Source organism: Erinaceus europaeus, chromosome 7 (genome assembly GCF_950295315.1).
Source record: "Erinaceus europaeus chromosome 7, mEriEur2.1, whole genome shotgun sequence".
NCBI lineage: Eukaryota > Metazoa > Chordata > Mammalia > Eulipotyphla > Erinaceidae > Erinaceus > Erinaceus europaeus.
The window spans coordinates 63620713-63644448 of NC_080168.1; the positions used below are offsets into that span (position 1 = coordinate 63620713).

General features: G+C 42.7%; 1 protein-coding gene across 2 annotated transcripts in view; it reads right to left on the reverse strand.

Moving 5' to 3' along the window:
- ITPR2 (inositol 1,4,5-trisphosphate receptor type 2) overlaps positions 1–23736 on the reverse strand; it is a 380387-nt gene that overhangs the window by 327672 nt on the left and 28979 nt on the right. The window lies entirely within an intron of this gene.

Consider the following 23736-nt stretch of genomic DNA (forward strand, 5'->3'; position numbering starts at 1 on the left):
TGTTGAGCCCCAGCAATGGCTCTTTCTCTGCCACAACCTCCTTTGCCTCCCCTCTAAACTTTTTTTTTTTGCCTCCAAGGTTACTGCTGGGGCTCAGTGCCTGCATTATGAATCCACTATTCCTGTAGGCCATTTTTCCCATTTTGTTGCTCTTGTTGTTGTGCTTGTTGTAGTTGTTACTGCTGTCACTGTTACTGTTGTCAGAGCTATTGCTTTTGGATAGGACAGAGAAAATGAGAGAAGAGGGGAAGACAGAGAGAAGGAGAGAAAGATAGAAACCTGCAGACTTACTTCACCTCTTGTCAAAGCAACCCCCTGTAGGTGGGGAGCCAGAGGCTCAAACCGGGATCCTTTGCACCGTGTGTGCTTAACCCACTGTGCTACCACCGGGTCCCGCTTCTCTCCCTTCCTATCTCACACTCCCCTCTCAATTTTTCTGTCCTATGAAATAAAGAAGAAAAAAAAAAAAAAGGCCACCAGGAGCAGTGGAATCATTGTATATGCATCAAGTCCCAGCAGTAACCCTGGTGACAAGAAAAAAAAAAAAGCCATAGAGTAGACACCAACAGAATAAGCCCCCAATTTGTGATCAGATGACACTTTGGATAAGGAGGATTAACCAATGAAAATGAAACTTTAGGTTCCCCACTTTATTTGACTGATTGCCAGAAACAAACACTTAGTATTGGGTTATCATAAAAGTCATGGTGCATTTTTGCATAGAAAAATACCTCATGACTTTTCTGGCAAGAGATGGTCAGGTTTACTGTGGGGTTCCCACTTTTACACACACACACACACACACACACACACACACACACACGAGATATTAAATTGGTCAAGCAATGTGATCCTCTCTTTGATTTTTCTATATACTTCTTTCACACTGGTTTACCAAACTGTGGTTTAACAAGAGCTGCCAAGCATGCAAGAAATTCCTTTTAAGTATCTCCCAAACTGTTTTCTTAGAAACAGGAAATCACTTTGGATCAAGAAAAGTCAAAGGAAAGTCTCCACAGCATGCAACTTCAGCTGCAGTATTCAATGGGAAAGGCCCTGAGAATGTCAGAGTCATTTGTAAAATAACTAATAAAAAAATTTTTTAAATAACACTATGAGGAGAGAAAAGGTCAGTTTAACTGACTAGTTATAAAAGCAAAAACACAAGGTCTGCAAAATAGCTTGCCTGCATAGTACTCTACTTTGTCATGCACATGGCCTAGGCTTGAACCTGCCTGGTCCCAACCACACTGAAGGAAATTACAGTGTTGTGGTCTCTCCTCTCCCCTTTCTTCCTTTTCTCACCTCCCCTCCCCTCCCCTCTATCTATCTGGGAAAAAAATCAGCTCAGGTTTGTGCCCCTGAACCCCACCTGCATGAGGGCAGCTTCACAAGTGATGGAACGAGCTCCAGTGGCACAATCGGTTAGCATGCAGTACTTATACACAAGTGATGGAACAGTGCTGCAGCTATCTTTCTTACTCCCTTCTCTATTCTCCTCTGTCTCCGTTTCTCTCTATAAAGAAAAAGAAAGAAAATAACCACCAGAAGCAGTAGAGTTGGGATTTGTGGTGCAGACACTGAATCTCAGTGATAACCCTGATGACAAAAAAAAAAAAAAAGGAACTGAATGACTGAGTAAATGAATAAATGAATGTCAGCCCAGAGGCCTGGCAGGGGTATACTTGGTAGAGCATATATCTCGCAACACTCAAAGACCTGGGTTTAAAACACCACTCCCCACCTGCAGGGGGCAAGAGTCTCAAGCTGTAAAGCAGGGCTGCAGGTGTCTATCTCTCTCCCTTTCTATCTCCATCCCTCTCAATTTCTGTATCTAATAACTAAATAAATAAAATGTTTAAAAAGAAAGAAAATAAGAGAAAAGTCCAGATTAGTGAAACTCCAAAAATGACAAAAAAAAAAAAAAGGATCAAAATCACACTAGCTAGACAAACTATTATAGTCTTATTTAGAGCACAAAGTAATGATGTCACAGCTGGCACTGGTGCATTCCTTCTGGGGTCTGTCCCCACCGGCAGGGGCTAGCCATCAGGAGGAATGGCAAGCTGGTGCCATGAGTCAGAGCACAGTGCACTATGTCAACACATTCTCAATGATCTCATAGCCCAGATTAAAAAAAAAAACCATAATAGTGAAGAGTGACATCGGTTCTAAGAGAGAGTCTTAATCCTTATTTACAAATGTCTATGAAAATAGCAGGCCATCACTTTACTAGGCAGTCTGGGAGAACTGGAACTCAGTTTGCAGAGAACAGAAAAGGGGAAAGATAAAACAGGATGAGTAGAAAGCAGTAAGGAGTGCAATTCTGGTGTGAAAAAAAAAAAAAAGACATGGAACCACTTAAGGAGGAGGGCCAGGGAGATGGCATAGAGGTTTATGCAACAGACTTTTATGCTTGAAGTTCTAAGGTCCCAAGTTCCATCCCTCACACCACCATAAGCCAGAGCTAAACAGTGCTCTGGTTAAAATAATTAAAAAGGATCTGGGTGGCGGTCATTCAGCTGGATATACACGTTACCAAGCACAAAGACCTGGGTTCAAATCCCCAACCCCCATCTGGAGGAGGGAAGCTTCTCAAGCAGTGACGTAGTGCTACAAGTATCTCTCTCTCTTCTCTATCTCCCCCTCTGACCAAAATAAGTGAAATAAATGTAAAATATTAACAAATAATAACATAGTCATCTTTAAAACACTAAATAGTAGTCCAGTGGTGGTTGTTGGCATGACTTCTATAATGTCCCCAAAGGTTTCTTCTTGAAGGAGTCCAGGATAAGAACACTCACCATTTACCATCTTTCATATGTGGCCAAAATTAGACAGGTATTTTATATGGATGCGAAATAGCCCCCTTCCCACCCCCTGGCCACTGTCCTTATCACACGTTCTGCTAAGTGCATGCTGAATTGTCTGGATCTTCTAGTAATCTGTAACAGTGTGAGGTCATGAACTGAAACTGTCTTGCTGACTATTAAGGCTGTGGTATCTACTCAAATGAGTTACAGTGGACACCAGACACTGAAGAATCTGGCAGGCATAAATGATGTGCCAATGACCAAATTAAACTGGCGATCCAAGTGACTATCCCTTGGTGGCCCTTATTCTTTGTTAGGGAACTACAGTGACAGTTTAATTTTTCTGGGGTGAACATGACTTTGTCCCCACTTCTTCCTCATGTAGGTATTTACCAAGAAGTTTGGCCTCCTTTCACACACTCTGAGTACTGACACTCTACCCCCAAATACACACACCCAACTTAAGTGTGATGCTAGAGAGGTTCTGCAGGAGTCCACAGTGCAGGGGATGAAAGGCTCTTTCCTTCCTTCTCCTCACACTCAACTAAGCTCACAACTGAGTCCCTCCAGGGGGCATACCTGGCAAGCCAAGGTAACTCACAGCTACAGGATTCTCCAGCTTCAGCACTGCAGATCCACTGCATGCTGCTGCAGATAAGCTTGGCAATTAACCCATCCACCTCTGAAGCAATTAACTTTCATAGCCCAAGAAGTGGAATTTACTATTGAAGAGGGACACAGATACAGATCAACCTTTGGCCGATGAGCAAACATCATCTGAGAATTGTCTCTTCATCCCTACCTACTGAGTGAGGGAGACACTGTCTTGATTACTACCCACTGCAGCCACAAGGAAACAGTGTCTCAATTTGGTTAGCTGGTTTCAACCATATGGCAAACTAAACAGCAAGAAAAAGTGTCTTTGACACAGACCTAACCAATCAAAATCTGGCCTGAGAATGTGTAGTTTAAAATGGAGCAGATGTGGCCAGGGAGGTGGCACAGTGGATAAAGCACTGGACTCTCAAGCATGAGATCCTGAGTTCAATCCTGGGCATCACATGTGCCAGAGTGAAGCTCTGGTGTTCTCACAACTCTCTCTCTGCCATCCTCTCTCTCATAAATAAATATATAAATATTTAATAAAATAAAGCAGGGGAGTCAGGCAGTAGCGCAGCAAGTTAAGCGCAGGCGGCGCAAAGTGCAAGGACTGGTAAAAGATCCCGGTTCTAGTCCCCAGCTCCCTACCTGCAGGGGAGTCGCTTCACAAGCGGTCTACAGGTGTCTATCTTTCTCTCCCCCTCTGTCTTCCCCACTTCTCTCTATTACTCTCTGTCCTATCCAACAACGACGACATCAAAACAACAATTACTACAAAAACAATGAAAAACAAGGGCAACAAAAGGTAAAATAAGGGAGTCGGGGGTAGCACAGCAGGTTACGCACAGGTGGCGCAAAGCGCAAGGACTGGCGTAAGGATCCCGGTTCGAGTCCCCAGCTCCCCACCTGCAGGGGAATCGTTTCACAGGCGGTGAAGCAGATCTGCAGGTGTCTATCTTTCTCTCCCCCCCGTCTTCCCCTCCTCTCTCCATTTCTCTCTGTCCTATCCAACAACATCAATAACAACAACAGTAGTAACTACAACAATAAAAAAAGCAAGGGCAACAAAAGGGAATAAATAAATATTTTTTAAAATTATTTTAAAAAGGGAAAATATAAAAATTTTAAAAAGTGAAACGGGTCCCTGCTCTGCCCTCCCACTCCCACTCAAAAGATCACTCTTTACCAAGAAAACTTAGCACATTCCATCTTGATTTCTTATTTATTCAGATTTCTACAGGACTGTGCAAGTTTTCAGAGAGTCATGCCGCTTTGCTTTGCTAGCCCAACTTGCAGTGCTCAACTTTCAACATGAAGGTGCTAAATCATCACAGAGTAGAACTACAGAAGGATGTTGTGACTAAGCCAGTAATTCTGTTTGGGGCAGGTCACATAAAGAAAGAAGGCAAATGGGAGCAGGTCAGTAAGTGAGAGAAAGGGTCAGGAATATCCTCATCCAGCTATGCCTCACAAAATTCCCAAAACTGTCAGCTCTCAAGAAGGGTCAGAACAGCCTGCTCTAAAGGACAGTCTCTCCTTTGGGGCCCTTCAGACCAATCTGTGGGTGCCCTTTTGAATGGGCTGCACTTATTTCCCTCACATCTGCCTCAGTAAGTCAGTCAAGCAGGCAACTTCAGAGACTAACAGACTCAGTCTGTCACTGGAAAGTCAGCAACAAGACCTCTTAATTAGAGGACCAAGTATGAATCATTCTTTTCAAGATACTCAGAAGGAACTTGCTCCTTTGTGGGGATAATGTTCAATGATACTAACTTCTTAATATGTATTTATTAGCGATATATCTGTAGAACTTCAAAGCTACACTGCTTATAAGTTTTTTTAAATATTTATTTATTCCCTTTTGTTGCCCTTGTTACTTTATTGTTGTAGTTATTATTGTTGTTGTTATTAATGTTGTTGTTGGATAGGATTGAGAGACGAGGGGAAGACAGAGGGGGAGAGAAAGACAGACACCTGCAGACCTGCTTCACTGCCTGTGAAGCAACTCCCTTGCAAGTGGGGAGCCGGGGGCTTGAACAGAGATCCTTACACCGGTCCTTGCACTTTGTGCTACCTGCGCTTAAGCCGCTGCGCTACTGCCCGACTCCCTGTTTATAAGTTTTCATGAATAAGAAAAGTTATTCAATAGATAACAAAGATAATATGAAAAAAACTAGCCAATAGACAGGTAAAGGACTGAATAATTCGAGGGATAGCCCATTTTGTTATCAATCTTGTACAATACAACAAAATAAAATTTTCAGGTCCTGGAATGTGACGGCAGAGAAGGACCTAGTGGGGGGTTGAATTGTTTTATGGAAAACTGGGAAATGTTATGCATGTACAAACTACTGTATTTTACTGCCAAATGTAAACCATTAACCCCCCCCATAAAAAGAATGAATGAATAAAGCCTCATCACAGACTGATGTGCAGAGTCATGAGGAGGCAATACTTGCTCTATTTCACCCTCTGCTGAGGCACTCTTTCCCTGGGTCTAAAAGTCACACAAGCATACATATTTTGTTTTGCTTTTTTGATTCTGAAACATGGTACCACAAACAAGGAAACTTAAACAATAAAGATGTATTGTCTCACAGTTCTAGAGCTCAACCTGAAATCAGGATATCAGCAGGGCTAAGAAATTATATGTTTGGGGCCGGGTAGTGGCACACCTGGTTGTGTGCACATGTTACTCAGATCCAAGACCCCAGTCCCCACCTGCAGGGGGAAGGCTTTGCAAGTGGTGAAGCACTGCTGCAGGTGTCTGTTTCTTTCCCTCTCAACCCTCCCCCTTCCCTCTCAAATCCTGTACAAAATTACTGTACAAAATACATGGCAAACCAAGATGCAGATGCTATCATGATTCCATCCTGACTCCCCTGGGCAGACACTCCCCCTCTGTCTTCCTTTCCCCTCTCCATTTCTCTCTGTTCTATCCAACAACAACAATATCAATAACAACAACAATAGGGAGTCAGGAGTAGCACAGCAGGTTAAGCGTAAGTGGTGCAAAGCACAATGACCAGCATAAGGATACCGGTTCAAGCCCCCAGCTCCCCACCTGCAGGGGAGCCACTTCACAAGCAGTGAAGCAGGTCTGCAGGTGTCTATTTTTCTCTCCCCGTCTTCCCCTCCTCTCTCCATTTTTCTCTGTCCTATTCAACAAAGACGACATCAATAACAACAATAAAAAAAAACAAAGGCAAAAAAGGGAATAAATAAATAAAATAAAAAATAATAACCACAAAAATTAAAAATAATAAGGACAAGAAAATGGACTAAATCAATAAATATTTTTATAAAAGAACTTCCACACAGCCTGGGAGGAGGTGCAGTGGAAAAACGCAGGTGTGCAAGCAGTTGGGCCTGATTTCAAGCCCCAGCACCACATGCCAGAGTGGTGTTCTGGTTCTCCAGCTCTCTCTTATTTATTTATTTATTTATTTATTTATTTATTTATTTTGGCTCCAGGGCTCGGTGCCTGTGCTATAAATCTACTGCTCCTGGAGGCCATTTTTCCCATTTTGTTGCCCTTGTTATTGTTATCATTGTTATTATTGTTGGATAGGACAGAGAGAAATGGAGAGAGGAGGAGAAGACAGAGAGGGGGAGAGAAAGACAGACACCTGCAGACCTGCTTCACCACTTGTGAAGCGACCCCTCTGCAGGTGGGGATCTGGGGTCTCGAACTGGGATCGTTACTTGGATCCTTGAGCTTGGTGCCATGTGCACTTAACCTGCTGTGCTACTGCCCAGCCCCCTCTCTCTTTGTCTCTGTTTCTCCTGTTAATGAATCTTGGGGGTTGATTACCAATCACTTTATCTCCAGATGCTGCAATTCTCACTTTGGGTCACATGAATTTCTCCCAAAGCTTCAACCTGACTTCTTACCTGAATGGTCTTGTCTTCCCACTCCCAGCCTCCTCTGACCATCAGCTCAGCCCCACCATCTGGGCACAGACTCACCTCCCTCTTTCACCCACTTTCTCCTCACTGAGGAGGGATCCTCTCAGTCCCTCCCTTGGTCCTCCACCACATAACCAGTTATTTCTACACTAGTCACTTAAACTCTCAGTGCCTAACTTTTTAAACAGAGCACTGGGGACCTCACAAGCTCCTTCTGTGTCTCTGGTTTCCATGTCTCTGATCCTGTTCTGTAATTAGAGTCAATTGTGGTGCCATCCTTTGACAGCAGATTTTTGTGTTTATAATAATTTATACAGTGCTATTTGAATGCTTAACTATCTAGTATCTATTCTAAATTTTATGTGTTATTATATCATTCCAAGTGAAAGACTGGCATGTGGTTTTGTTCCATTCATTCACATCTTAGAGAGTTTTTTTATTTTATTTAATTATAAAATAGAAAATATCAACAAAACCATAGGGTAGAGGGGTAAAATTCCACACAATTCCTGTCACCAGAGTTCCATATCCCATCCCCTCCACTGGAAGCTTTCCCATTCTTTATCCCTCTGGGAGCATGGATCCAGGATCATTATAGTGTGCAGAAGGTAGGAGGTCTGGCTTCTATAATTGCTTTTCCGTTGGACATGGGTGTTGGCATGTGGATCCATATCCCCAGCCTGTCTCTCTCTTTCCCTAGTGGGGCAGGGTTCTGGGGAGGTGGGGTTCCAGGTTACATAGGTAGGTCATCTGCCCAGGGAAATCAGGTTGGTGTCACATTAGCATCTGCAACTTGGTAAAAAAAAAAAAAAAATTAAAATTTTGCCATTTAGAAATACAATTTTCAATGTGCCCTACTCAAGTTGCACAAATAAGGGGTCAATCCCAGGACTGTAGATTCTTGCTTGGACGCCAATTAATTTGTCTCATGATTCAGAGTAACTTAACAAGAAACACTAGATTCTATATGTGTCCAATTTCATGCCACTTATCTGATAGAACCTGTCAATACACTACTGCACAAGACCATAAACGATTCAAATCATCACAGAGAGAAGTAACATCATTGCAAAACTTTCTGTCAAAAAGTGTTCTAACTTGTACATACAAAGCACACACAAAGCCTCAAAGTCATTCATAGTTGTCCTTAGATTATTCCTGTTGGGATAACAGGGCAAGTTTCACTCACTTTTGTTTGCCATTTGAAATTCAAGGCTCTTAAATAAATAAAAGTAATGGCATCTTATTTCAATAAATTTCTTTACTAACAGTCATCTTATTTCAATAAATTTCTTTACTAACAGTCATTTTTAGCGTGTATCCAGTTTGATTCTGTGTATAAGCTGTGCCATCATGCAGACGCCCCTCGCTGCTATTATTTCTAAAATGGGTTCCTTTCAAAGCTGGGCTTGTGCTTGCCCTAGGCGTTTAAAGAGTTTCCAGTCAGTTTTTCATGAACAATTAGTAAAAGCACCTGAAGCCACACACAAGCAGCAACATAATGAATTTTGCTGTGACACTGAAACTAGAGGATGAATCCTTGTGTGAGAATGTTTGATCAGTGCTATCTCAGACCATGATTTTTCACAAAAATTGGTGACCACAGACTACAGAGGGACCATGTCTCTCGCTCCTGAACCTATTGGAACATCACTGTGAGACACCACCACTCAGTGAAACAATCATCATCAGAGCACAGATGCTGATGGAACTGGGGAGAAAACAGAGAGAGAGAGAGAGAGAGAGAGAGAGAGAGAGAGAAAGAGAATGCTATACCTTCCTTGCTTTAAAGAGAAACAGGTTTCAGAAAGGCTTTGTCTCTCAAGTGTGGAAAACATAAAGCCCAAATCCAGCCAAAGAATTCAACCACGACTTCTCCTCCAGGCTACTCCTCCATCTAGTACCCTCCTCTTCTTGGTCCTGCTACCCCAGCCTCTGCAACCATACTGAGCTCCCTGACTACTCCATCACCCAGGGGTCCAAGCAGTGTTTTCTCTGGCCTATTACTGCTACCGCTCTCTTCCAAGTCAAAATGTGTGCAAAGGGCTTCTCTCAGGGGGGTGAATGGAAACGAATACTGGAGGAGGTCGATGGTTTTTTGCTGATTGAGTTGACCTTGAATACTAAACAGTGATTGAGGTCATCATTTCTTGAGGGCTGAGTTGACCTTAAGAACTATCTGCTCTCAGTCATCTGCAAAGATGTCACTGACACTAGGGGGAAAAAAAGGCAAAGTTCAAGCCCAGATGTTCACAGAGAGCAGACTGCCATCACCACATGGCTTTTTATCACCTACTGGCACCCATTTGGAGACTCAGAAAAAAAGCTCATAGAGTAGCTACCACCGCCACCCCCCTTTTTTTAGATAAACAGAGAGACACAGGCATAAATACACCACAGCATAAAAGTTTCCCGCAATGCAGTGGGGGCCTGGCTTGAACCTGGGTTGTCCAAATGGTAAAGCACTAACCAAGTGAGCTATTTCCCAGCCCTCTCTTCTTCCAAGTACAAACAAAACGCCTCCCTTAGCCCAGGTTTCTGCCTGGCTTTGGTCACTCTGCACCAAAAGGAGTCTTTTTATGTTTTTGCCACAGCTTACAGGAAATGTAAGTTCAAAATCATTTAAGTACCAGTTAGACACAGGCTGTTGTGCATAAATCAGTGGAAACAACAAACATTGTAGTTGTTAGCTAAAAACGTAACTACAATAAATATTTAACATAATAAAAGATATATTTTAAGAGCAAAGAGCCAACAGAAATGCTCAGGAAGTATATATGGTAAGGGAATTCTAGAAACAAAAACTGAAATATGTTGAAGACAGCAAATCTGATACAGTAAAGAAATGATCCAGAAGACCAATCCTAAGAAAACACTCAAAAGTAACTAACTTTTAAGAATAGGAATAATATAAATTTTTTCTAGATAGGAAAAAATTCAGAATTTTTCACCAATGGACTTGTAATAAACTCTTTCTAGGGAAGAAAAATATTAGTAGAAAGGGAATAAAGAAGAAATTCAGAGGCAAAAAAATGTTAACTGTAAATTCGTCTACATATCCATTGTCAGTATAGAATAGTAATCACTAAACAGCATGAGTTTTTAAAAGTACAAGTCTTTAGAAGGCCAGGAGATGGTTCACCTGCTAGAGTTCACACTTTATCCTAAGTAAGGACTGGGGCTCAAGACCCCAACAGCACAAGAGAGTACCATGCACACTAGGGGAAGCTTCATGAGTGGTGGATCAGTACCGTAGTGCCTCTCCTTGTCCTCTCATTTTTTTGAAGATTTTACTTATTAATGAGAAATATAAAGAACCAGGCATCACTCTTGTACATGTGATGCCAGAGACTGAACTTGGAACCTCATGCTTGAGGGTTCAATGCTTTATCTATTGTGCCACCTCCCAGACCATCTCCCTCTCATTCTTTACCTTGCTCTCTCTTTTTCTGTCTACCTGAAATGTAGAGTTCACCAGCAGTGCTGGGATTATGCAAGCACAAAGTCCCATCAGGCAAAAGTAAATTAATAAAAAAATAAATAAGTAAAAGTATAGCACTGAAATAACAGAAAACTGTATACAAATAGAAAGGGAATGTAGCCAGTACTAAATAATTTCATGAAATATATAGCACAAGCTAAAATAGTAATTAATTTTATACTTCCATTTAAATGCATAACATTGTTTAAAAAGAAATCACAGAAACAAGAGAAGCAGTAGAAATATAAAATCAGTAAAGACAGACAAAAAAATAATAAGACCAATCTAAAAAAATCTGTTTTAAAAAAGGGAAATGGGGGAGGAATAACAATTAATACAAAACATGGAGCAAAATAGTAAAATCAAGTTAATACTAACCATTATAAACTGCATTTTTGCCTTGTTAAAAAAAAAAAAAAAAGCAGACATTTTAAAAAATCAGATTTTGAGACTGGATGAAAAGTCCCACCAGTTGCAACTTACAACTGCCATTCCTAGAACATAAGGATAGAGAGAAATAAAGCATAGAAATACTAACAAAATGTGGTCCAGGAGGTGGCGCAGTGGATAAAGCATCGAACTCTCAAGCATGAGGTCCTGAGTTCAATCCCTGGCAGCACATATACCAGAGTAATGTCTGGCTCTTTCTCTCTCCTCCTATGGTTCTCATTAATAAATAAATAATCTTAAAAAAAAATACCAACAAAACAAAAAAGAAAGAAAGAAATACTAACTAAAAGGAAACTACATTAGCAGTAATAACATCTGAAAAAGTAGGCTTGAAGAAGGGGGGAAAAAAGCACTATTCAAGGTAAAATGGGTCATTATATAATAAGAAGTGCTTCTCTCAGAAGATGTAACAATTCTAAACTAACAAAGGCGTCATTGGGGGCCAGGCAGTGGCACACCTGGCTAAGCACTCACATTACTCACTGTAGTGTGCAAGGACCCAGGTTCAAGCCCCTGGTCCCCACCTGTGAGGGCAAAGCTTCACAAGTGGTGAAGCAGGTCTTCAGGTGTCTCTGTCTCTCTCCCACTCTATCACCCCCTCAATCTCTCTCTGTCTCTATCAAATAATAAGTAAATAAAATAAATGTTTTTTTTAAAAAAGGTGTTATCATAGTGGGAGAATTCAACATAGTTCTCAATTGCTGATAGAGAAAAATAGGAAAAAGTCATTAAGTATGCAATGCTTTGAAACCCACAGGTAACAAGCATAACCTAATGGACATATAAAACATCTCCTTGAGAGAATATGCAAAACTCAACTGGAGAAATTATCTTCCCTTTCAGTGTAGATAGGACATTGACGTAGCAAGGTCTTCCAACAGTTTTCAGACTATATGGTCTTCCTTACTATATAGTTCTAAAAGAAAGACTAAATTCACAGGTTATTTTAAGGTCTTCTTTATTATTTTGTATGTGATAAGACAGAGAAATTGAGAGGATAAGGGAAGATAGACATTTGCAGCACTGTTCACCACCAACACAGCAGGTGGGGACCAGAGGCTTAAACTTGTGCATGGTAATGTGTGCACTCAAGTGGTGTGCCACTGCCTAGCCAATTATAGGTTTGTTTGTTTTTTAATTGGGACGGTTAGTAGTTTACAGTAAATACAGCTGTTGATACATGTGTAAAATTGTGGGGAGCCACATATGCCCTCAAGGTTGCTATGGGCATGGCCATAGAGTTTATGTTAAAAGATAGTTCCTGGGAATCAGGCAGTGGCGCAGCGGGTTTAGCGCAGGTGGCGCTAAGTGCAAGAACCAGCTTAAGGATCCCAGTTTGAGCCCCTGGCTCCTCACCTGCAGGGGAATCGCTTCACAGGCGGTGAAGCAGGTCTGCAGGTGTCTCTTTCTCTCCTCTTGTCTGTCTTCCCCATCTCTCTCCATTTCTCTCTGTTCTATCCAACAACCACAATATCAGTAATAACAACAATATAATTACAACAGTAAAACAACTAGGGCAACAAAAGGCAAAATACCAAAAAAAAAAAAAAAAAAGAGAGAGAGAGAGATAAGTTCCTGCTTCCCTACACCTTAAGAGTCTTTGTTAAAAGATAAGTTCTTTTTCCCCATGAATCACCCAGGACCTTCCAGATAACAGCTGACTACCATGACAAATAATGTAAAATAATAATAATAAATGAATAGGAAAGATACATCCCCCAATACTCAGTTGGCTAAGGTACCAAACCTCTTTTTCTATAAAGCATTCAAATCAGATGCCCTGCTAACCATGAGAAGCAGATTGTTTGTGTTTCTTCCACAGGAATCCGGAAAAAAACATCTGGACCCCTGCACACCTTGACATCACCCACTAGATGGCACGACTACAGTGGCACAACCCCCCTGAAACCCTAGATGTCACCTGACGCGATCTGAAGAACCTGATTCACAAACTCCAAGGACAGAACTTTTTTACTGCCTGTCTGCCTTTCCTGCTTCTGCTTTGACCTGTCACATTTTGGTGGTTCCAGCTCACTCTCTACAGAAAAGCAGAATTCCAGAGGCTGACCTTCCTCATGCAGCATCTCATCCCTGCCATTTCTCCCCCTAGTCGCCTACTTTGGACTGAGACTTCTATCGGACTTGCTGGTATACCCTTTGAACACTTTAGACAATTTTACAGCAGCTTCCTTCCCTTCACATTGCTGGTTTTTCATAGACTGACCCTGAGTAGTTCATAGACTTTACACACTGTTGCCCTGGGCATTAGATAAAAGGAAAGGGGGAGATTTTTTACTCTGTTCGCTTGCCCCACGTTGGGTGCCAGATGTTGTTGTGTGCTGCGGAGAAGAGAGAGAGGAGGTACGGAGCGAAGAGGGAACACAAATCTTTATTTGCGCTGGCACCTCAGAGTTGGGTGCTAGAGAAACAGGTTGGGCCACGTGGAGGTAGCGAAAATGGCCGCCTCACGCAGTACCCTTTCCTGCATCTGAACACCGAAGTGAAGCGCTGGCAAGAGAGCGAGGTGCGGAAGAAGAAGGGCTTTTATAGGAGAAGCTTTCACGAGAATGGGAAGGGGGAGGAGTAACCACAGCACTCCAGGATAGGATAATAACTCTCGTGAGAATGGGAGGGGGGAGGAGTGACCAAAGCACTCCAAATATGGCGGGGAAATAGACAATGCCCTGAGGGCACAACATGGCGAAACAGGCACTCCGAGAATGTCCCAACTCTCACGGGAACTAGCAGTAGCCTGAGGGGACAACATGGCAGATGTGACTGCATCTGCACAATTTCCCAGCATAAAATTTCTCCATTTTCTGCAAAGCACCCTTCCCCCTGCCTAAGTCTTCCTCCACCATCATGCACCAGAACCTGAAAGCCTCCTTACAGATTTTTTACACCACCTATATTTTTTAAAAACACTATTCACTTTTCTACTGAGAATTCATGTTAGCTAGACTCTTACACTTAGAGTCTGACCCCACTGTTCCAAGACGCTATTCTTTTTATTTTTATTTATAAAACAGAAACACTGACAAAACCATAGGGTAAGAAGGGTACAATTTCACACAATTCCCACCACCAGAACTCCATATCCCATTTCCTCCCCTGATAGCTTTCCTATTCTTTAACCCTCTGGGAGTATGGACCCAGGGCCATTATGGGGTGCAGAAGGTGGGAGTTCTGGCTTCTGTAATTGTTTCCCCGCTGAACATGGGCATTGGCAGGTCAATCCACACTCCCAGCCTATCTCTCTTTTTCCCTAGTGGGTCAGAGCTCTGGGGAAGTGGGTCTCCAGGACCAAAATGCCATTCAATGGGCTGTGCCTCCAGCTACCTGCCTCCCATGTAACAGGACTACAGTGTAGTGTCAACCTGTATATCCGCAAAACTTAGCCCAGTGCTAACATGCAGCTAGTGCACAGCAAGTCCCTGCTGTGAGAATGGATACAGTGATAGACCAGGGGGTTGAAGGGAGATGGAAGAAGAGCCCAGCTGTAGCACACATGACATGCATGCTTGAGGCTCCTGGTTCCATCCCCCAGACAGTAGAGAAATTGTGAGGATTTGGTAGAGCCTGGCAGGGCTTGACCTGAGGGGTGCGTCTGTCCTGTCAGTCTCTCTCTACCAAGAGGTTGAGCAAGGGGGACACAGGAATCCCAAAGGATTACCACATGATATCAGACTCCATGCCTCACAAAACACCCCGCATTTTTCTGCCTCCAGGAGCCCAGCATTCATTAAAAAATTAAGTCAGCTCCCCCTGCTTCACCCTGCATTCTTTGATACTATGACCCATCCTTTTATTATCTCATATCAATCTTCTGCTTTGTCTAACAAATCACTTAAGGCCCCCACCCTATTCCACCACCCATTCTGCTCATTTAACATTCTGCTCATTCCTTTTCTACCCTCAAGACCACAGGGTATTATTAATCCTACCAGTTAAACCCCTAGCAACCATTGCTAAGGAAGCCCCTACCATTCCCAGCCCCTTTCCTAACCATGTATGGTATTGTCAAGCCACTTCCGTTTCTGACTTGTCTCTTCCCTTGACCAGCCTGGAGAAGCATGTGGGCAACCAGGAGGCTGGCACCAGCCACTGCAGTTTGAGCCACATGGCTTAACCAGTAGGTGTGCTACTGCCCGAGTCTGGGGCAGTCAAATGAATAAAGATTTGAATTGCCTTGCCACCACGAGCTTGGTTCCTAGGTCATTGCTCTCTTGCACATTGCTAGCCTGACACTGGACCACATGTAGAGGGTAGTACAGTAGCTGCAGTAGCTTCTCTCTCCTCACCACCCTCTCTCTCTCACCCATATGAATCCCTATACTTACATCTCATATGAAATAAATGTGTTTTGTTTTTAAAGAAGAGGCTGACATCAATATAGCAGGCAGATCATACATAGGTAAGAAAAGAGTCAGTATACAGCCATGACTCAAGTGTCCATCCCTGGCTCATGCCAGAGATTAGCATGTAACTATATATTCCAGAAGCTGATGGCTCAAATAGCCCTGAGACATGAATTCAGTCAATAAGAGCTGCTGGACAGAACAGAACAGGGGTTCTCCAAAAACATGTCTTATTCTTTGAAAAGAGCACACCATGGTGACTCTGTAAGAACTTGCCTCTCCTGTTCCCAAAAGCACTTTCTGCAGAAAGAAATGAATATGAGAAGCAGCTACCACCTTCCTTCCTGCTATTCTCACTTTAAAGAGAGACATGCCTGGGAGGGAAGAGTTGGCACAAGAAGTTCCCTGGCCAGAAAAACCTCTGGCAGCTATAAAGAAATCCTCACAAACACTACAGCATAACAAACTAAACTTTTTTTCGTTCCAGAAAGTTGAATGGTATAGAAGTCCCCTTATCAAATCTATAAGCAGATGCCTCTTGTGTCAAATAAAATGAAAATGGACATTTCTAGGACAACCAGAAAAGGAAGAGCTAAAAAAACAAAAACAAAAACCCACTTTTTCCAAAAAGAATAAAGAAAAGAAACTTCCCTTTGGCTCTCATATAATTCTTTCAGAGAAACAGCTTCCAACATGCAATTAGCAGTGCCTAGATGTTGGTAAATATGGATTGAGGGAAAACACAGCTGCCATTCTAAAGTCACAAGGAAAAGGGAAATAATCCCAGACTTGTTTGTGTTACCACCAAGGACCTAATTACAGCTGAAATGACATGGTCTTCTGGAGTGTTCTAATTAAAGAGCAGAGGCCTCTTTTTCTGGATGGGAGGGAGGGAGGCAAGGAGGGAAGGGATTTTGACCCGAAAATAATGCAGCAGCCCACATTACCTCTGAAGACAGAGCCAACTGAGAGTAAAATCAAAGGTCAACAAAAGAGGCAGCAATACTGAGGGCCGACAACTGCTGCATATCTGCACTAATCCAGGTATCTCTGAGTTCCGAGAAGTAGCACAGCTGGTAGAAGTTAGAACTTGCCTTGAGCACGCAAGATAGCTCACTTGGATAGTGCACCTGCTTTGTCACGTGCATGAGCCAGGTAAAAGATCAGCCCCGAGCAAGTTGTGGTATATATACACAATGGAATACTACTCAGCTGTAAAAAATGGTGACTTCACCGTTTTCAGCCGATCTTGGATGGACCTTGAAAAAATCATGTTGAGTGAAATAAGTCAGAAACAGAAGGATGAATATGGGATGATCTCACTCTCAGGCCGAAGTTGAAAAACAAGATTAGAAAAGAAAACACAAGTCGAACCTGAAATGGAATTGGAGTATTACACCAAAGTAAAAGACTCTGGGGTGGGTGGGTGGGTGGGGAGAATACAGGTCCATGAAAAATGATGAATGAAATAGTGGGGGTTGTATTGTTAAATGGGAATCTGGGGAATGTTATGCATGTAAAAAAAAAAAAAAAAAAAGAAGTAGAAACGCAAAGCAGAAATTGACTGAGTTTGGAGTATGGCACCAAAGTAAGAAAGCAGAAGTATACTAGAGTTTGCAGTGAGTACCTCCCTAATACTTCCTCTCCACTTTTCCAAGCTTTGGGTCCATGATTGCTCAACAATTTGTTTGGCTTTGTATGGTAACTCTCTTTTCAGTCACCAGGTTCCAGGTGTCATCAGGATGCCTACCAAACTTCCCTGGATTGAAGACACCACCAATGTGTCCTGGAGCTCAGCTTCCCCAGAGACCCATTCTACTAGGGAAAGAGAGAGGCAGACTGGGAGTATGGACCGACCAGTCAACGCCCATGTTCAGCGGGGAAGCAATTACAGAAGCCAGACCTTCTACCTTCTGCAACCCTCAATGACCCTGGGTCCATGCTCCCAGAGGGATAGAGAATGGGAAAGCTATCGGGGGAGGGGGTGGGATATGGAGATTGGGCGGTGGGAATTGTGTGGAGTTGTACCCCTCCTACCCTATGGTTTTGTTAATTAATCCTTTCTTAAATAAAAAATAAAAATAAAAAATAAAAATAAAATAAAAATAAAAGATCAGCCCCATCACACTGGAAGATGCATGGGTGCTGTGTTAGCTCTCCCCTTCCTCTCTATCTGAGAAAGTCAACCCAGAGCAGAGAAGCCCCAGAGATGACAAAAACATAAGTGATTTTTTTTTTTAAAGCTTGCATGCCTGGTTCCCAACACTACATTTTCCAAAGTTGTGCTTTGGACTCTCTATTCTTTATCTCTATTCCTACTACATATGAAATAAATCAATAAAAACAAATATTTCAAAATAAAATAATAGCTTTAATTATCCTTTGCTTCCTGGTAAGACTATCTTTTTTCCCCCACTATCTTCAGGCACAGACAGAAATAGAATAGAAATAGAATCTATAATTAATCCTAGGGAATAAATTTATCAGTGCTCTGATGCCCAACTGGAATCTCTAATTATTCAAACAGTGATCATCAGCACAACATGCAAATGTGACATATTGGCTTCTAGTGCCACTGGACAAAAATGGGACCAAGTAAATGTGACCATGTATTTTTTCTTTTAAGATTCTAATTTCACCACTGCATCTATCTATTCCATAATAAATGGGTGATGTTAGGAAGTTGCTTCTTTGAACTAACAAAAAATTAGTGTGGCATAAGGCTAGTCACCATCAGCACCAGCGGCATTTACAACAAATGCCCAGCAGAAAGCACCAAGTAATCACTAGCTATCATCACCTTTAGTAACAATCACCACTTAACTGCTGAAGGAAATTCACCAGCAAGAGAATCACTGCAGGGGGACCAAAAAAAAAAAAAAAAAAAAGATGAGCTTGAATCTCATCAGGAAATTTATTCCTTCCACAAATATTTACTGAGCAACTACTGTGTCAGGAGTAGTATTAAAGCAAACAAAACAAAACCAGCACTCTTGTACGGGGGAAGGAGGGAGGAGGAGACAAATAGCAAACATAATAAACCCGCAGATGATATAGTGTCCTATGGATGAAATGCACCAGGATGAAAAGAAGACCAGGAACAGGGGTACACACTCTGGGGAGGGAAAGGAGACATCCAGAACCACTCTCCAGAAACAGTCAGGATCAAGTTCTACCCGGAGCCCATCTCTGGTGCATCCTGGAAACCACAAGGCCCTAATATGGCTGAAGGGAGAGAGTGAGAAGGGGAGTGACCACAGAAGTCTAACAGTCGAAGACCACATCCTGTGGAGCCACCTAAGTCACAGTGAAGACACACGTTTTCTCAGAAAAAGAAAGAGTAGGAAAGAAAGTCGGGAGGAAGAGAGAGCGGCAGAAAGAGGACTGAAGGAAAGATGGGCTGGTGTGCTCTAGGTCCTGTCAGAGTAGATTCCTGGTCACCCAGCAGGAGGTTCACAGGTGGGCAGGAGATGAGCGGGACAGAAATAACGGTGAGAAAAGTAGGGTCCATGTCTGTCTGTCTTTAAACCCTCTTTTTAAAAAATTATCTTTATTGGATAGACAGCCAGAAATTGAGAGGAAGGTAGGGATAGAGAGGGAGAGAGACAGACACACCTGCAACACTGCTTCACCACTTGCAAAGCTTTCCCTCTTCGGGTAGGGACGGGGGGGGGGGTGAAACCAGGTCTTGTGCACTGTATGTAACATGTGCACTCAGCCAGGTGCACCACCACCTGGCCCCTCTTTCTTCTTTTTTAAAGATCTTTGTTATTTTTTAATCAGAGACAGAGGCACTGGAGCACTGCTCAGCTCTGACTTATGATGGTGCTAGGGATTGAACCTGGGACCTTAGAGCTCCCATGTTTCCACAAATGATCAGCAACCTAGCAAAATGGTAACAAGAAAGTAAGTACAAGAGACAGATACTCACTATTTCTCTTTGGGTCTTTTTCACTGGTTTAGGATTGCAAGTGACAATATTCACCACAAACAAGGTAACATCAGTCCCCATGTCTCAGACAAAGGATTCAGAACAGAGAGGTGCCCACAGTGAGCAGAGCCACAGAGCCTTCACAGAAGCAGCTGTGGATAGTGAGAGAAAAGGTAGGGTCCTCTCTCCTAAGACACAGAAAGGGAAAGTATAGGCCTGGATTGGTTGGGAACCCTCTCTCCACACTGAGGGTGGAAACAGCCAGACAGAATAACCAAAGCCCATGAAAAGGGAATGTATTATCAGAGATCAACAACATCCCATCAACTTGGCTTGGCTCTAGGGATGCCTGAAGACAGAACCTCCCCTGGGGCTTCCTGCAGCAAACCCAGAAGTCTGTTTGGTTTAAGTGGGTTATCTGTTCCTCACAAAAGGAGGAGAGGCTGTTATGGAGGTCACAGAGCTAGAATCCACAAAGGATAAGCAGCTAGAAAACCCAAATAGGACATATGTGGCAAACTAAATAAACTCACATCATTCATTCATTCACACACAAAATAGGCACTGAGTGATGGTGAGCAGAAGGCAGAGTATAGAACAAACCCAACCCAGAGCTTACACTTTAACAAGAATCATTTCTGTCCCCATGTCCCCATACAAGGGTCCCCAAGCAAGGAAGACTCCAACGCCCTGAAATAAACGTAAAATCTTACGTTTACGTTTACGTTTACATAAAGTCTTACGTAAAGTCTTGGTGTTTCTTCATGGAAGTGCAGCATGAATACACCCAGTGTGTCAAGAAGACACATGGCCTCCAAAACGCCAAAGTTAACACTCAGAGAATAAGCATACCCTGAGACCAAGATATCTTTTCTCTTAATTTTAGCATAGCTTTGCTCAAGGAAAACATGCCATGTCTAACAGGCATAGAAGTATGGCTCTCCTTCAAACAGATGTGGAGCTAACTCCTTTAATTGTTTCCTTTTTTTCTAGGAAAGCAAAACTAATAGCTAACAACTACTTACCTTAACCCCGACTAAGCTAGGAAGCATCTCAAGTAATATAGCGCTTTCTGTAAAGGCTGTATGAATGAGAAGGGAAAACAGGTCTTCTCTAGGTCATAAACTTATCTTTCTAGGATGCTGGTTGTTACCATCACATATACATCCATCCCAATAATTCACAATTTAAAACGCTGACAGGAAGCAAAGGAACTACATGTTTTCTCTTCAAAGGAGGGCCCCCATGGCAGTATGTTTCAAAAGGTCTAGTTTACATAAACACTGCAATCATCAACAGGCCATTTTGTGTATTATAGGCCTATTCTCTGAGCAGTTTAATTGAACCTGGAAGGCTCTATGTTATAATTTAATGCAGCGAAAGGGCAGCTGAGTGGGAAAAAGAAATAACTCTGGGAGAAGGAGCTTCTTGACACTGTATGCCCCCACCTGAGGATGTTAAATCAGAGAAAAGAAGTTTTGCAAAGACATGGTGAAGAAGGTATCATTTTATGCATTCAGACCTTCCATGGCAAGGTTAAGAATCGCTCTGTCAGGGAGTTGGGCGGTAGCGCTAAAGGTTAAGCGCAGGTGGCACAAAGCACAAGGCCTGGCCTAAGGAACCCGGTTCGAACCCCCAGCTCCCCACCTGCAGGGGAGTTGCTTCACAAGTGGTGAAACAGGTCTGCAGGTGTCTGTCTTTCTCTCCCCCTCTGTCTTCCCATCCTCTCTCCATTTCTCTCTGTCCTATCCAACAACAACGATATAAATAATAACAATAATAACTACAATAATAAAACAAGGGCAACAAAAGGGAATGAATAAATATTTTTTAAAAGAATAGCTCTGTCAAAGCTATTCTCTGTGGGCCCCCATAGAACCTTGCCTTCAACTTGGATCAACAACAGTAGAGAATGTTCCGTCCTCCAAAGGTAGGCTAGACAACATACTCTATGCTACACCTGAGGAAGATGGGTCCTGATATTGGGGCAGCTTGGAATGTTCCTACTCATGACCACAGAATGTGATCTCAGATCTACTGAGATGCAGAGTTCACACAGGCTCCTAAGCTGAATATGGGCCCCAGATCACATCAAATCAATGAGGTTTATAGTCAACAATATTTATAACCTTTCCCATATTTGGGAGCTACTCTCTTCCCTGATCCAGCTTTCTGGTCCTTTTTCCAGCCATATCATCTCCCCAAACAGTAACTTGGATCCACCTGCATATCAGATTTCAGGCTGGGGGGGGGGGGGGAGATAGTGTAGCCACAGGCCCTTTGAAATATAACTAAAATAGGTCTACTAGCTATCTACAAAACGAAGACACCCCTCCCAACTCTTCATCTGCACTATTCCAGCCTTTAGGTTCATGATTAGTGAAAAATTTGTTTGGCTTTATATGATAACTCTTTTCAGCCAACAGGTTCCAGATGCTAGCATGATACCAACCAGACTTCCCTGGACAGACAACCCCACCAATGTGTCCTGGAGCTCTGATTCCCCTGAACCCTGCCCCAATAGGGAAAGAGAGAGGCAGGCTGGGAGTATGGATGGACCCATCAACGCCCATGTTCAGCGGGGAAGCAATTACAGAAGCCAGATCTTCCACCTTCTGCATCCCACAATGAGCTTGGGTCCATACTCCCAGAGGGATAAAGAAAAGGAAAGCTATCAGGGGAGGGGATGGGATATGGAGTTCTTGTGGTGGGAACTGTGTAGAGTTGTACCCCTTTTATCCTATGGTTTTGTCAGTGTTTCCTTTTTATAAAGAAAAGAAGAAGAAGAAGGAAGAGGAGGAGGAGGAGAAGAAGAAGAGGAATAGTTCTGTTCCCACCCTGTTATTTGGTTTGAAGCATGTATTCACGTTGTCTTGTTTCACACTTGCATTACCTGGATCCAAAAGCACAAATCTCTCTTTACAGCTGCAGAATCACTTTCTTAGAGTGTGATACTGAGAAGATCCCTACCTATCCAATAGAAGATAAGGAAAATAGTAACCAAAGTTATTGCTCCCTCTTGCTAAAAAAAAAAAAAAAAGTGAACTGGATGGTGGCACGACCAGTTAAGCACACATAGTACTAAGCACAAGGACTTATGAAAGGTTCCGGGTTTGAGTCCTCATACCTCACCTACAGGGGGATGCTTCATAAGCAGTGTCTGTCTCTCTGTCTCTCTCTGTCTCTATGTCTCTCTGTCTCTATGTCTCTCTGACTCTGTCTTTCTGTCTCTCTCTCTTTCCCACTCCCCTCTCAATTTCTCTGTCCAATAAGATTTTAAAAATGGAGCAAAAAACGGAGACCCTCCCCAACTCTTCATGTGAACTATTCCAGAATTTAGGTTCATTATTAGTCAACAATTTGTTTGGCTTTATATGTTAACTCTTTTTTTCAGCCACCAGGTTCTAGATGCTACCATGATGCTAACCGAATTTCCCTGGCAGACGACCCCACCAATATATCCTGGAGCCCTGCTTCCCCAAAGCCCTGCCCCACTAGGGAAAGAAAGAGACAGGCTGAGAGTATGGATAGACCTGCCAATGCCCATGTTCAGCGAGGAAGCAATTACAGAAGCCAGACCTCCCACCTCCTACACCCCATAATGACCCTAGGTCCATACACCCAGAGGGATAAAGAATAGAAAAGCTATCAGGGGAGGGAATGGGATATGGAGTTCTGTTGGTGGGAATTGTGTGAAGTTGTACCCCTCTTATACTATGGTTTTTGTCAGTGTTTCCTTTTTTAAATAAAAATTTTTTTAAAAAAAAAGAAGTGACAGGAAATACCATGTCACAGCAGTCACTTATTGCCAAGAATAAAACCAGCGACTGTCTCCTGCCAGCACTCACACTCCGTTTCTACATAGCTGCCTCATTCTTCCCCTTTTTTAGTGTCATGCTTTAAGCACACATTGAATAGGACTCTATTTTCCGCTGTCTCTTCTCAGTGCTCTTTCAGTAGACCAATCATGCCAAGCTGCTGACTTTCAACCAAACTTTTACCCAGAAGAGAAACACCAAATTCACTGGCTCTCCTGTCTTATTGGACATGCCACAAATAAGGAGAAACCTGGGTTGAGGAGACAGCAGAATGGTTATACAAAAGGACTTTTATGCCTGAGGCTCCAAAGTCCCAGATTCAATCCCTAGCAACACCACCAGCCAGAGCTGAGTAGTACTCTGGTCTATCTCTCTC